Source organism: Lissotriton vulgaris, chromosome 9 (genome assembly GCF_964263255.1).
Source record: "Lissotriton vulgaris chromosome 9, aLisVul1.2, whole genome shotgun sequence".
Taxonomy (NCBI): Eukaryota; Metazoa; Chordata; class Amphibia; order Caudata; family Salamandridae; genus Lissotriton; species Lissotriton vulgaris.
The window spans coordinates 818,954,046-818,970,039 of NC_141697.1; positions in this window are offsets into that span (position 1 = coordinate 818,954,046).

Sequence of the window (15,994 nt, forward strand, 5' to 3'; positions counted from 1 at the left end):
AGGCCAATGATAAGAGACAGAAAACTCCTAAATGGGCTGAAAACATGGAAGGCACCTCAAATGGCGAAGCAAATCCTGCACTGTTGTTGGATTTTGAACGAAAAGGGAAACTCTGTCTTCATAGAGAAAAGACTAGTTATTATAACAATGTATTCATCGGTTCCAGTGAATGCGAACATAATTACAAGGTAATTGGAGGTTGTGGTTTCAAAAATGGGTCAGAACCTGTGTTTCCCGGAATTTATTATATATGTGGAAACAAGGCTTATTTCAAATTGCCGGATCACTGGTATGGAAGCTGCTATTTTGGCATTGTCTTCCCAAAAATATACCATGTGAACAACGCCGCTGGAAGCAATGAAAATACTAATGGTCTAGTGCGTAGTAGACGTGAAAGTGTAGGAGAAATCATAGGTGATATATTTAGTGCACTGATACCTGGAGTGGGAGTGGTTCTGAATACTCACCGTATCTGCAAATTATCTACAGTAGTGGATCGGTTGTCAACTGACACTGCTGCTTGATTCCTGCTGGTCAATACTGAAATGGTTGCGATCAGATCAATGGTTTTACAGAATCGCCTTGCTCTTGATACCTTATTGGCAAAAGAGGGCGGAGTCTGCAGAATGTTGAAGGCGCAACATTGTTGCACTTACATTCCTGATAAGAGTGTAGAAATAAAGAAATATGTACAAAACATAACTAATTTGGAAAAATAACTCAAACCACTGGAGGTTGATAGTGCCTGGAAGAGACTAACTGATGGTCTCTCCTCTGTAGGTAGTTGGTTTACTAACATAGGTCGCAGCCTTGTAGGGAAAATACTGATGCCAATAGCTGGAATAATTCTGATTGTGTTCATAATAGTAATTTGCTGCAAATGTCAAAAGTGTAGAAAGAAGTATACAGTAAATAAGAAAGGAGTCAAGAGAAATATTGACGAACTTGAGTTAGAGGAATTAAGAAACCAGATTTATGAAAAGGCCAAGAGTTTCCATCCTAATAAGGATGCTGAGAAGAGGCTCAACAACAAATTTGTAGAGATTGAGATGAGTGAGATGTAAGAAAGAAGTTGGCATCTGTTTCCATTAATAGTGATGATAGTACATATCATCAAAGAGGGGATTGATGGAGTAAGGATTCGCACGTAAAGCGACTTGCTCTCTCTCATGAACCTCGTTAACTTGTAATAGTATTAACCAATCCTTTTTGTCATTAATATTACACTTTTACAGTACACGCAGGTGTCCCAGAGACGCTTGCCTATGTGTCTATTAATCCTAACTCCGCTTGCATACTACAGAATGGCCGCTTCGCAGAAATCCAGTCTGCGCATGCGTCGGTCATACCCATGTGATGTGACGCACTCGCAGTTTTGGAGGGAGAGTTCGCTCATGCGCATTGTAGCTAATATGGCCGCTTGGCTCTAAACACGCTTTCTGCTTGCCCATGCTGCTTTGCATTTCTATCTATTTCCGCTTAACCTTTAACCACTGTAGTTATTCTGAAGTAAGGGGTGCAGAGTAGATTATCATGGTGTACAGTGTATTCTATTTTTCTGTGTTATTAATTTGTTTTCGCTTACTTTTCATGTACCGCGTATTTGGGGCCTGGGAGTGGGGAGCGGCGCCATCTTTGAAACCTCCTACAACCCTGTCACGTGATGAGGGAAAAGCCGAACCGCGCAGAAGCAAGCCCAAGCCAGATGGCTCCTGAAGCTGAGATGCGCCTGAGAACATCTTCCATGCACTGGGAAGAGAATTCGGCTGTACCTAAAATTGATACAAATGTATATTCTTATGTGTGCTCTATTGTTTTACACCTTTCTCATACCCTGGGAACTGGAATGTAAGGGGTGGGTACCGAGAAATGAATATTAATTGTGGGAACACAGAATTTTAGGTGGTGACTATGACCTAACCACCTCTCCTGACCAATCGTAAGTTGGGACCCTGTCACTTGCAACATTTGTGGGTGGTCTGGGGACCCAAAAAGAGTATATCTAGCCTTGTTTAGTTAGGGAAAATTGTCCGACTTGTCCGAATAGCTGACCTGTCACCGACCCCACGACTCTATAGGTGATTAATACAGAGAGCTGCGGAGCGCTCTGTCCGAAATTCCACAAAACTCCAAGGGGTGGAAATAGTCCTAAGTGCTGGCGGAGCACCTTGCTGGGGGATTCGAGAACCCAATCGGGTTACTGGCGGATTTCGTGCAGTGAGGGGGTAGCGCAGGCATTGCATCCGAAGCTGCAGGTGTTGGTCATGCCCTTTTGGTGAGCCCAGTCCTGACCCAAGTCCTGAGGGGTATCCTGTCCTGATTTTCCGTGAGCTGTACCTGCTCATCTACTGGCATCCTAAATCCTTGAGGGTCCTTGTCCTCGTCTTTTCCCGAAGCTGACCCGTGGCCAGGGTTAGTCCTCATTCCTGTCCTAGGTAAATATACCTGTGGGTGTCCGTCTACTATCCTTTCTTCCTGCTCTTTAATAAAGCCAATATGCCCATGATATTCTCTCTGTTCTCTCTAATGATGCATATGCAAATTGTTTATTAGTATGTTCCACTTTTTTCCTTCCTGTAGGGCACGTTGAAAATGTTTTGCTTGATTAGTGTGGTGAATATTATTGATGTTTAGGATCTAAGTTAGATAGACTAAGATTAGGGTTTTTAATCACTTATAGGTTTAGGAATTCACTGACTAATGTGGTATAAACTTATCGTCCCTAGTATAAGCCTGAAATTTAATAGCATGTTCCTTGTTACCCTTACCCAATAGATTTCCCATTCGCACTCAATGGTGCTTGCCCTTATCCATAGTTATATCATTCTTGTAATCCTGTTTATTGATGTTTTGATTTGCATCTGCCTTATACTCTTGTCACTTTGAATTTTACTTATTACATAAAACTCTTAAAACCCCTCAGGTGTCTGTGGTCTTTTGAAGACTTACAAAGTGTTATTTAATGAAAAGATTAAATGTTAGAATTATCTTGTCACCTATCCTCTAATAAGCTCCTGATCCATCAGGAAGAGTAAGTACCTGTGGTAAGTCAGGTGCCATGGTAATAGTGTTACAGAAAACCCATATAAAGTACTGATAGTGGTGCGTAAACTCACTTGACTCACAAAATTGTATTTCAATCACGTCATGGGCCCGAGTGCGTGAAACTCTGGTAAACTCAGAGCCGGGTGACCTGCGCGCTCTATCACGTTCACAACTTCATCTTAGGTGAAGTCCAGAGCGGTCCAGAGCGAGCAGAAAAGGTGAGGGGGTAGTGCTGGTCAAATTCATCCCTCGTGAACACTGATCTGCAGTGGGGGTCTCTGCTAGCCCAAATATACTTGAAAAAAGGGCAATCCAAGAGGGTTCCTCTATTGAGACCTCTATTTTATTTGTGTCTCTAGGGCCTGACAAAAAAGGGGAATTTATCACTTCCCAAAAGGCAGCACTGTCATTTAAGCTGCAACTTTTGTGCAATTCTTCCCATAATTCCTCTATTATTTCTAATTTTCCTAACCTCAGAGCTTTGTTATAGGTTTTCCTAAGTACAGCGATCACTTTTCTGTCCCGTTCTGGAGCGCTAAGGGCTTTTTTCAAGTTCGAATAGGCTTTGGTGCAGGTGGAGTTAAACCAGCCTGCCTGAATATTTTTTGCTCCTTTAGCATTAGAAGTTAGGGCTTTTTGAATAGAATTTTGTAGTATCCTACTATTCTCAATGTGATGACTTTCCACCTCCAATGGAATGTTCATTGGAGCAGCTGTCAGAATGTTGGTGTTCTGCCTAGATAGTGACAGTTGGATGGGCTGAGCACCTAGATGGATGCTCCTGGTGGGGTCTCCCTATGGTCATCAAATCAAGCTGTACTGGACTTCAGCTGAGCTTGTAATTGACTTAACAATAAATCTACTTGAGAATTACCCTCTAGCGTGGACATCATTACTACAAATTTGTTACTTGCAAACAGTTGTCAATGATCTCCTTTGGAGGGGAAAGGTCTGACAGACAGGTATTTATTTTTGTCAAAGAATTTTTGACGACTTTTTCTGTAACCTTTATCGGATCAACTTTTGCCCACTTCAACGCGTAACCATTCATCCTAACCATTCTTATGTCTTCCTCCCGGTAAAGATTATTCTGTTTATTCCTTTACCCTATCAAGGGAACGGAAAGTGAAATTGATATATGGAAATGATCACTAAATACAGAATTGTGAGTGTTAAAGTTTTTAATAAGGGAAGAAGCAGTGTTTGTTAGGAAAATGAAGTCAATGCACGTGGATGCCCCATTTCCGTGGAAGGTAGATTTTAGGGGGACAGACGGACATACCAGTTCATTACCCAGGGATAATTGAAGTCTCATAATCGTCTCAGTAAGACATGCCCCACTTTGGGAATGAGTGAAATGAGTGATATTTATGTCATTTTCATCTAGTATTCCACATATATTGCTAACATTGTGAGGGCAAAGAGTCAGATTAAAGTCGCCTCCCCAAATAATTATAGGTTTCTTTCCTTGGTGTTTATTATTAAAATCTAAAAGGAAAGTACGAATTTCCTTTAGAGTAGCAATTAACTGTAGTTGAGGTAAATTATTATAAAAGTTTACTATCAAAAAAAGGTCTGTTTTGTTTATGTAAATTAACATTATCTGAAAGTTGGGATCAGTCTTTATGGCCGTAATTTTCCGTACTTTGATAAAATTTGTAACATAAACTGCTAGGCCACCTTTTGCAAGTCCTGAAGGGGATGGTATTGCTGGAGAGAAAATGGTTTTATAGCCATTTAGATGAACGGGCAAAACTGCCCATGTTACTTGTAAACAAATAAAGCCGTACTCCCGAGTAAAGGTAAGCCAGTCACCCAGATAGACCTTTGAAAGAAGGCCGGCAATGTTCCAAAAAATAAATTTGAGTGCACCCTCTCATACCGGGTGCCTCAGGTAGAGGGGCGTTTAAATTATCAATAATTTCATTTCCTTGCATTTGACCTAAGTTGGGGCACAAAATAGGTATAGAAGTAGCATTTGGAGCTAGAGCCAGTGAGGTAGAATTTGTAGAAGGTATAGCCAAGGTAATATCTTGATCCTGTCTGTAATTTATCAAACTGATGTCTGGGGATATAGCTGAGCAAATTTTAGACCCAGCTGCTATCAGGTTACATTTTGAGAAAGAAGTAAGAGAGTGGACCCTTTTATTACCTGGATTCGGTACTGATGTAAGCCATTGGGAGGGGATTGATGGTCAGTCTATTTCTTCAAGAGAGAACAGCTGCTCAAACCTGTTTGAAGTTAGAACTGAACCGTTCCTATCTCTCCTTAGACTTGCTGGTGGTTTATAAAAGAAACCCAAAGGAACGGCCATTACAATTGAGTCAGATAAGGAGTTTGACTCTTTGTTGTTTAAAAGGTAACGGACCATGCGTGGGGACCTAAAATTAACAACACAGTCTCCCTGTATTGTTTTCTGCAAAGGACCCAACCATCCCACCCTACGAACCATAAGGATTTCATTTGAGCTACGGGGGTCAAAGCGCTTAAATTTTGTCAGCGAGTCCAACACTGTATTTCTAAGCATTGGCCAGGATTCAAATTGATCTTGTTTTAAGGCCGGCACCCCAGTAAGAATTAAAACATATGGGGATGAGGCTGGGGGGGGGGGGGGGGGTCCAGGGTTACTGAGTTTGGACAGCTTATACTATTTGATTGATTTTTCCTAATCGAAGGGTCCTGGCTATTTTTCTGGTCCATCCTAGAGATGGTCAATGGTATATTGTGCGCCAAATCTTGAATTTTTAAAGTTTCTGGATTTGGATCCCTGATTCGAGCTGTCCTAACCTCCTGAATGCTCTGTTTTGGGCCATTATTACAAGTTAAAACTCCTTCCCCACTTTCATGTACAGGAATATTATTTGATATGGATGGTTTAGATGACTTTAGCTCCATTTTTAGTTGATCTAGCTTTTGCTCTATGGCAGTGAATCTTTCATTTATGAGACCACTCACTATTGTCGTCATCGCCTTGGTATGTGCTTCTAGAAGACCTTCAATACGCTCTTCTATGAGTGTGGTAAAGTCGTGTATGCCTAAGGTAGGACCCTTTGTTGCCTGAGTAGGTGGTTCTAATAAGGGGCTGTCAACAATCTCTGTTTGTGATTCTGCACAATGCATACTTTGAGGGTTAGGGGCTTGCTGCGTCTTTTTTCCCCTTCCTTCTCCCCCTTTGGTCCCGTATTCTTTGCGCTTATTTTGGTCCCTTTCTTTGATTTGAATCGATTACGGGTTTGTGGGCCAACCCCTACAGGTGAATAAGATTCAGATTCTCTGGATTGACTCATGGGGAGAGGAGGTTGAGGGTGTAGTGTTGTTCCTATTTTCCGTATAGGCCCTGCGCATTGGAATAACATAAACAGCAGTGTAGACGTAGGAGTTCGGTCTTCTAGGTCTCTACTGACTATGTTAGACTTCATTGGTTTTGTACCAGCTAGCTCAGAGGTCACTGGAAACTTTCTTGACTGAATAGGAAGTGATCAGCTTCCCTGGCTCAGACAAGAAGGGATTCAGTTTTCCAACAACCGCATTAACATGACAACTTTGCTCCTCAGAATAAGAGTCAATCTCTAGAGTCGTGTGAAACAATAGACAGCTATTTCACTCAGTCAGTTGTGCAGAATTACTTTCACCAGTATGCAGAGAATAGAGAGACAGGCGTTTTCAATAAAAGGTATTATTTATTGAGCAGTCTTTCTTCTCATGCAAGAGAAATGAATTGCCACAATTGCAAGACTTGTTATTATAAAAAGTGCGTACAGTAAAAGGAGTATTACGAAATAATACTGTAAAAGCATTGATATTGTTTCTTAGCCATAAGATGGTTAAAATGAATAAAATATATACATTCATATATACATTTGGCTAACGTACTCAACTGGTGCTTCTAACTACGCCTACCCCAATGTACCTGACCTAAGCCTAATACGTGGGAGGGAGTAAGTAAGTAGCAGTTTAAGTTAAGTTGGTTTTGCCAAGGGTTTGCTTCAAGAATTCTCTCTAAGGGTTTAGTCAGCACCGTACCTCTGGAATAGAATGTTGGAGGTCTGGTATCTCCTCTCAGGACTCGATATTCCAGTTACCCGCAAGGGTAGGCTGGAAACGCCAGAGCTGGATTTTCTCGGCAGGAGAAAAGACAGCGTCTTTCTCAGCGCGTCAAGGAGGAGGAGGGGCAGCGTCTGTGGGTTTCTCGCATCTGCTGGGCTCTGCAAGGGACAGCTGTTCTGCTCCAGTATTCACCACCACCGTGTTTGCTTAAGGCAACGTTGGTATTATTTATACCTGAAAGGTGCCGAGTTTGACGTAGGTTTTTGGACATAAGACGTCAATAAAGATGTCACTAAGAACTGGTCGTTCTTACAGTGCTTGCAAGAGTTCTATTACTAATCAAAACAAAGCAAGCGGGGCTTTCCAAGGTTGCTGGGGGGTTTGAGCTGTCGAAAGAACTCAGTGTGTTATCTAGGAATCTAAGGAAGTGGCTTCTGCTGTGTCATGTACTGTAATGAGCTGCAGAGACGAGTTACTGAAATATGGCTCTGATTGTTCATGCCATTATGGGGATATCTATTGATTATAGCCGTATACACCGGATTGCCATACCCGCAGCGGTGCCGTCGCTCCTACACAGTAAGTACGCTACTAAGATACGTTATTGCAAATATCCTTTCTGGATATGCCTTATTCTAACCTGGACCTTCATTCTGCCCCTGTTAGGTAGCCATTGTGCTCCTCCACCATTATAGCGTCCGAGTCATGTTTCCGGTAAAATAAAATGCCACATGGACTCCCGGTAAAATAATATACGGATTGGACGACCTAAATCAGGTAAAATGCCAACTTCCCCGTGTTAGTAAATGCATAGCATGCGCATCACCAAGATTCTAATGCCCCACTTCTGTTCACAGATTTATCCCGACTTATCAGCCTCTGAATGATCCCCGCAAGCCAAGCCATATGATGTTACAATGTATGTGCAATCCTTGTTTATTCACCTCGATTGGCACATTAGCTTGCATAGTCCCCCCGCGCTTTACCCTTCGTATTCATGCACTATAGCCTCCATAGAGACTGCAATCATGTAGGGATGAATGCATCCCCGGTAAAAATCACGGTTACCACTATCGCCGTGCTCTACAATCCGTGCACTTTTACTGTCTGGTCCCTTGGGCACATCTTGCTGCGCTCACAATGCCAAGATCACAATATGGACATGGCTCGACCCTAAGGCATGAATGCATCCTCGGTATAAATCACGGTTACCACTATCGCCGTGTGCTATAATCCGTGCACTTTCACTGTCTGGTCACTTGCTCACAATGCCAAGATCACAATATGGACATTGCTCGACCCTAAGAAATAATCTGACCAGGTCAACTTTAGTTTTAATGCACGCGTGCTCCCCCTATTTCCAATGTCACTGCGCCGACAACACCATCATAGTCACTGCGCCGCTAACCCTATGATGTTTTTAATTTTCACTCGCATGCCACAGGTCAAATATTTCACTGATAAATTTAAAGAAAAGGGATCTTTGATACATGCCTAATACTTATGTTATTTTTTGTTTCTCCCCACTTTTCCCTCCTACTGTAAATATGTATATAAAGTAAATGTAATGAAAAGGCTTCTAATACTGATTATGTCTAAGACAACAATAAGGTCAACCCTTGTCCTGATGATAATGCCTTCATTTTTATAGGCATCGAAACGTCGTCGACTTGTAAACCCCATATGCAAAATATTTATGTGAAACTTTTAATTGCAATGAAGTGTTTTTTTGATACTTTATGTCTGCCCTACTGAAGTACAAGTACGCAGACTCATTTGCTTGCTGTGTTTACATTGTCTCTTTGTTGTTTTGTCTTGCATGTTAAGGGTCACGGCTGTGCCCGCTTGACATTCTCTCCTAGAAACACTTTTATCTCTGCACTTATTAAAAAGTAAATCCTGTCCGGACGGACAGAAGTCATATTACTTATCAAGTATATGTTCATTTTTTCTGTGTATATCAGTCTCATATAGGGACCACTGTTCTTTGTAAAAACGTAATGCCCAAGGTCCCTATACTATACCTTGAGGGTTCCCTTGTTTTGTTTAAACGTAGTTAGCGCAATCGCTGGATTGCAAGGGATTCGGGTAATCCCAGCCCCTCTCTCTTTTTCGAGTGGGCTCAACCTGTCCTTTGTCAGACTTCTTGTCTTTCCTCTCCCACTTAAATTCTGTCCCCTCTAGGCATGTCTGATCCCCACCCGGCTATGTACAACTTGGAATACATTAATAAAATTTTGGGAGGTCCGTCTCTCCTTTCTGACCCAACCGAAAGTCCATCTACATCCAGTACTTCTCTATCTGAAGATTTAGAGAAACTAAAGAAAAAAGAGGTTCGTTTACTCTTAATGATTAGACTTTTGACTGATTATTTAAAATCTAACATCATTCCCCTTGGCCTACAAGTACGCAATGTACCGGGGTCTTTACTACCAATCCAAAATATTTAAATGGGTTTAGCTACATTAGTACGACCTGCTCACGGCATTGGATGGTGCTAGGAATTGATATGGCGACAGAAGAGCTCCAAAAATTGAGCACCAAAATAGCAGACCTAGAAAAACAAATCAGTGATAGTAACACCAGTGCAGAAACAAGCAAACTCTTAGAAAAAATAAAGAAAACTGTAGAAGAGTTTCATAAATTCGAACTGAATAAAAAACAAACTAAGATAAAAAAGGATATTAAAAACTATAATCAGGAAAGAACATATCCTTACCTTAACAAGGACTATTATACCAATCGCCCTTATAACGGTCCACAGCAACAGAGACCCTGGGGCAGATTTAATAGGAGACAACAATACGTAGGATTCACTGACAGCTCAGCCGACTCATCTGGTCAATCTGACCAGAGTAACAGTCCAGGACCCTCTAATAGGAATTTTTTAGAAGGGGGCCGGGGTCAACCAAGGGGCAGAGGAAAAACATGGTCCAAACCACCGAACCCCCCCGGGGAACGATTCACGCGCCGCCAACATTACAGGTGGTAGATATACCAAACCAAACTGGCATTGATCTAACTAGTAACACTTTAGAAACTGGTCTCCTGCCTATCTTTAATCTTACAGATCACATCCTATCTAGCAATGAAATATCACTCCTGAGTAAAGGTTTGTCCTTCGTACCGACGGTACGCCCTAATTTCCAGGAAACACAAACTGAACTACTAAGGTTTTTTAGAAAAATTCGGCTGCAGTGTTTCTTCAATCTCAACCCATCCATTCCCAAGCACTCAAATACTCCTTTCAGGCCTCCCTCTAAATTTTCTCCCACAGCTGGGATGATTCCAGCTGAAATCCCTACATTTGAGAAATTGGTAATTAAGGACCTATCAGACCTTGAAAACAAAAGGTCTTTCATCCCGTATAACATTTCTCTTGAGGAGAAAAATGCAATCTCTTCCCTAAAAAATAATCAGTCCTTGATAATAAAGCCTGCGGATAAAGGGGGAGGTATAGTTATCCAGGATGTTGAATCTTACAAAACTGAAGTGCTTAGGCAACTTAACAACACCGAGCACTACTGTAGACTCCCCAAGAACCCCACTGGTGAAATTCAAGACCTCATCATAACTGTCACCACAAGGGCACTTGACTCAGGTTTTCTGTCTAAAAAAGAATATGACTTTCTTAATACCAAATCCCCACGGACCCCTGTGATCTATTGCTTGCCTAAGATTCACAAAAACCCTCAATTACCACCTGGCCGCCCGATAGTTTCGGGGTGTGGATCTATTCTTGAGCCTCTAGGTCATTACATAGACTACTTCATTAAGCCCTTCGTCCCTGAAACCAGCTGTTACATCAGGGACAGCATGGCCATGATACATCTCATTGAAGATTACCCCTTTGATCCGACATCCAGCACTATGTGTACGCTGGATGTGGAATCACTGTACACCAATATCCCACAATTTGAATCCCTCCGGGTAATTGAGAAGGTTCTCGAATCAAGAACACGCCCACACAATGTACCCTCGCTATTCATCCTTGAGTTACTCGAAATCTGCCTCACAAAAAACTTTTTCTTGTTTGAAGGACAATTCTACGGTCAAGTCAAAGGGACATCCATGGGAGCAATTTTTGCTCCCAACCTACCCATTCTGTACATGGACCATCTGGAGACTAGTACTATTCTTCACACGTCTAATCCTTTCCACAATGGAATTTCCTTGTGGAAAAGATATATCGATGATATTTTTGTATTATGGAATGAGTCCCCTGAAAACCTTTTAGCATTTCAACATTGGCTTAATAATAATAGTGGAGGCCTCCGCTATACCATATCTACCAGCAAAGATTCAATCCCCTTTCTAGACTTACAAATAAAACATACTGAGGGCCGTTTAATTACCACACTGCATCGCAAACCCACTGAGCGCAACACCTTGCTCGAATATACCAGCCATCACCCTCGAGCACTAAGGGATTCCCTACTCTTCTCACAATTCCTCCGTATTAGGCGTAATTGTTATTTTAAGGATGACTACTTCTCTGAGGCAAAGACACTTAGCAATAAGCTTAGAAGCAGGGGTTACCCACGCAAACTGGTACGGAAATCCCTCAAAAGGGCTTGGTACTGTCCAAGAGAAACCCTTCTAGAGCCTAAGAAAAAGAATGAGCAGGACAGACTAATATGTGTCACAACATTCTCACCTGTTTCCAATGCGATAAGCAAAAAGTGTTCTGAAACATTGGCCAGTACTAAATGCGGGACAGCTTACTCTAGAAAAACGTGCAAAAAATATCAAAGACCATCTAGTGAGGGCAGCACTCCCACCACCCATATTGAAAACTACCATAAATGATGCATGGGGCCCCCACCACTTATAGGTCACAATAAATGTGGAGGTTGTATCTGCTGTGATTCCACAATTGAAGGAAAAACGTTCACATATGGCAACATCAATTTTGAGCGTAAGTCCTTCTCCAATTGTAATTTTTCAAATCTAGTGTATGCCATCTTTTGTCCATGTAAGTTTATTTACATTGGACAAACCAGTCAAAAAATCAAACTTCGCATTGGCCAACACCGGAGTAGGATTAAGTGCAAAACAGCAAATGCACCACTCGTGGAACATTTTTCTGCCAATGGACACGACGAAAAAGATCTTCAATGGACAGTGATCACAGTCATCAAACCGCCCCCCAGGGGAGCAGACATGGCTCAATTGCTAAACAAAGAAGAATTACACTGGATTTTGCGCACCAACAGCATCCGGAATGGGTTAAATCGGATTGAGGACTGGACGTCCCTATTGTAACTTTTCATTTATGTTTCTATTTTGTAAAAATGTAAATGCTATCTTCCTGTCCTGGTTTTAAATCTGCATGTTCACTGAAACACAATATCACCACTCTAAGATGTCCGCCGACAATACTCCCTGTCACCATAGTGATAACAGGTAGTGCCATGCTGCTTAACAATTAAATCCGGTTATCCGGGTTGTTGCAGTACGGGATTGCTACACCCACTCTCTTGTGTAGCTTTGCAATTCTGGAATACGTAGATCCCATTCCTCTGCCTCAGTATAAACTTGCATGCCCACTGTAGACATCATACCACCACTTCAAAATGGCGGCTGAAATCACTCTCTCTCACTGTAGCGTCAATAGATAGTCCCTCCACTCTGTTTAGTTCACTATTAGATAAAGTCGGGGAAACCGGGTTGTTTGTACACCGGATTGCCATACCCGCAGCGGTGCCGTCGCTCCTATACAGTAAGTACGCTACTAAGATACGTTATTGCAAATATCCTTTCTGGATATGCCTTATTCTAACCTGGACCTTCATTCTGCCCCTGTTAGGTAGCCATTGTGCTCCTCCGCCATTATAGCGTGCGAGTCATTTTTCCGGTAAAATAAAATGCCGCATGGACTCCCGGTAAAATAATATACGGATTGGACGACCTAAATCAGGTAAAATGCCACCTTCCCCGTGTTAGTAAATGCATAGCATGCGCATCACCAAGATTCTAATGCCCCACTTCTGTTCACAGATTTATCCCGACTTATCAGCCTCTGAATGATCCCCGCAAGCCAAGCCATATGATGTTACAATGTATGTGCAATCCTTGTTTATTCACCTCGATTGGCACATTAGCTTGCATAGTCCCCCCGCGCTTTACCCTTCGTATTCACGCACTATAGCCTCCATAGAGACTGCAATCATGTAGGCATGAATGCATCCCCGGTAAAAATCACGGTTACCACTATCGCCGTGCTCTACAATCCGTGCACTTTTACTGTCTGGTCCCTTGGACACATCTTGCTGCGCTCACAATGCCAAGATCACAATATGGACATGGCTCGACCCTAAGGCATGAATGCATCCTCTGTATAAATCACGGTTACCACTATCGCCGTGTGCTATAATCCGTGCACTTTCACTGTCTGGTCACTTGCTCACAATGCCAAGATCACAACATGGACATTGCTCGACCCTAAGAAATAATCTGACCAGGTCAACTTTAGTTTTAATGCACGCAAGCTCCCCCTATTTCCAATGTCACTGCACCGACAACACCATCATAGTCACTGCGCCGATAACCCTATGATGTTTTTAATTTTCACTCGCATGCCACAGGTCAAATATTTCACTGATAAATTTAAAGAAAAGGGATCTTTGATACATGCCTAATACTTATGTTATTTTTTGTTTCTCCCCACTTTTCCCTCCTACTGTAAATATGTATATAAAGTAAATGTAATGAAAAGGCTTATAATACTGATTATGTCTAAGACAACAATAAGGTCAACCCTTGTCCTGATGATGATGCCTTCATTTTTATAGGCATCGAAACGTCATCGACTTGTAAACCTCATATGCAAAATATTTATGTGAAACGTTTAATTGCAATGGAGTGTTTTTTTGATACTTAATGTCTGCCCTACTGAAGTACAAGTACGCAGACTCATTTGCTTGCTGTGTTTACATTGTCTCTTTGTTGTTTTGTCTTGCATGTTAAGGGTCACGGCTGTGCCCGCTTGACATTCTCTCCTAGAAACACTTTTATCTCTGCACTTATTGAAAAATAAATCCTGTCCGGACGGACAGAAGTCATATTACTTATCAAGTGTATGTTCTTTTTTTCTGTGTATATCAGTCTCATATAGGGACCACTGTTCTTTGTAAAAAAGTATAGGGGCATAAGGTCACAATATTGATTGGGGTCCTAGATAGAACACAACACCCACTCCACAAATTTATGTCCATCAAATTACTAAAACTAAAGCAATAGGATGCGCGTGTATTCCTACCCACCCCAAAATACATATTGCATTTGAAATGGTGTATATGAAATACATGAGAATATAGGTACTGTACGTTTTCAAGCATAGTAATCATTCAAAAATTATTGCATATGTAATCAGTTTGAACGATTTTGCGAAAAATTACACAGGAAAAGTCTCTAAATACAGAAAAGAAGGGCGAGACTATTTCATCACATATAAATACAATTGCTGTAAAATGTGCTAGAGGCCGTGGTAATATATTGTCTCTAGATTTACTAAAAATAGTAGCTCTGTTCTTTATGAATAGTTCTACTTTAAGCAAAAGTTTTTGTGCCAGAAAAAGGTAAATATTTTGAAAAATTGTCTGATTCAAAACATTTTTTTCATGGGGAGCGGAAAAATAGAGTTCCAAACGCTTTTCAGTAGTTTTTGTTGATCAAAACTGAAGGCCGAATTCAGAGTTCATGGGAACGCTGTGAGCCGGATTCTTTTCCCAAAAGTTATTGTTTTTGTTCAGGGGAGAACATCATATCAGACAGGCTTGCAAAGAATAGGTCTACATATTCAGGTGACAGTTCTACCAGGTTCGATAGTGCAGTAACCTGGCAGTTGTGAGAATGATTGTTATCATCGATGTCTGGATAAGCAATGCTCACAGAAGGTCGTACCTGGGTGATACTGCTCGCTTCACTGCCGCCACCTAGTCGTAGCGCAGGAGTCTCAACGAATGCCGTCATCAGGATTGGTAGCCGCTGGGGACAACACGATGCGTGAGCCGTTACAGGACTTAGCAAAGTATCGATATCCATTGGTACTGCTGATGGTAGTGCAAGACAGGTGTCTAACACGCATTCTTCTCCGCATAGCATACATCGAAGCACAGGTAAGATGCAGGTCTGCCATATAGTTCTGAATGAAAGAAACCAGGTCATGTTCAGATCTCTCAGCCGGGCCAATCCAAGGACTCTAGTTATGCGGTCCCGGTAGCGCATTGCTAAGATCGTTTCTTCCATCCTTGCCGGAGTCATGTCTGTGTTTTGGCTTGCCATATCGGAGCAGAAGGGTCAAAAATAAAATGCCTGCTATGATTCCCAAAAGTAGTGGTAGGCCGCCAAAGACCGAATGGACAAAATTTGGAATAATGCCTAGAACTGCTTTGAATGGTGTTAGCAGTCCCGAAAAAATCGTCTTAAATATATTCGAGATACCTACGGCATCCGACATATTTAGGATTTGGCTGAGCATTTCTGTGAAATGCACGTGGCAATTTGTTGATAAAAGTTCATGTATCTCCGATGTTGTCCTTGCAACTTGGAGATCATACGTCTCTTTTGATGACGTGATGGGCACTGTTGTCTGCAAAAGCACAGACTTCTGCTTCTGCTTAAAGTATCAATTCGTATAGAAGAGATTTTCAAAGGAGGCCAAATCGGCGTCTCGGAATCTCCAGGGCTGTTTGGATACAATGCTTGCATACAGCAAGTGACCATGGAAGTTACGCTTACGAAATATGCTTTCCTTGGCACCAAGCCACAACAGCTGTGATCCGTTATTAGAATGTAACTTCCATTAGAAAGTTGCTTAAAGAAAGGCTCTATCTGCGTTGCAGATGTGTCGTGCTGGTGGCATGAAAGGTTGTTTGAAGTCCCTTCACAGGCCCCATG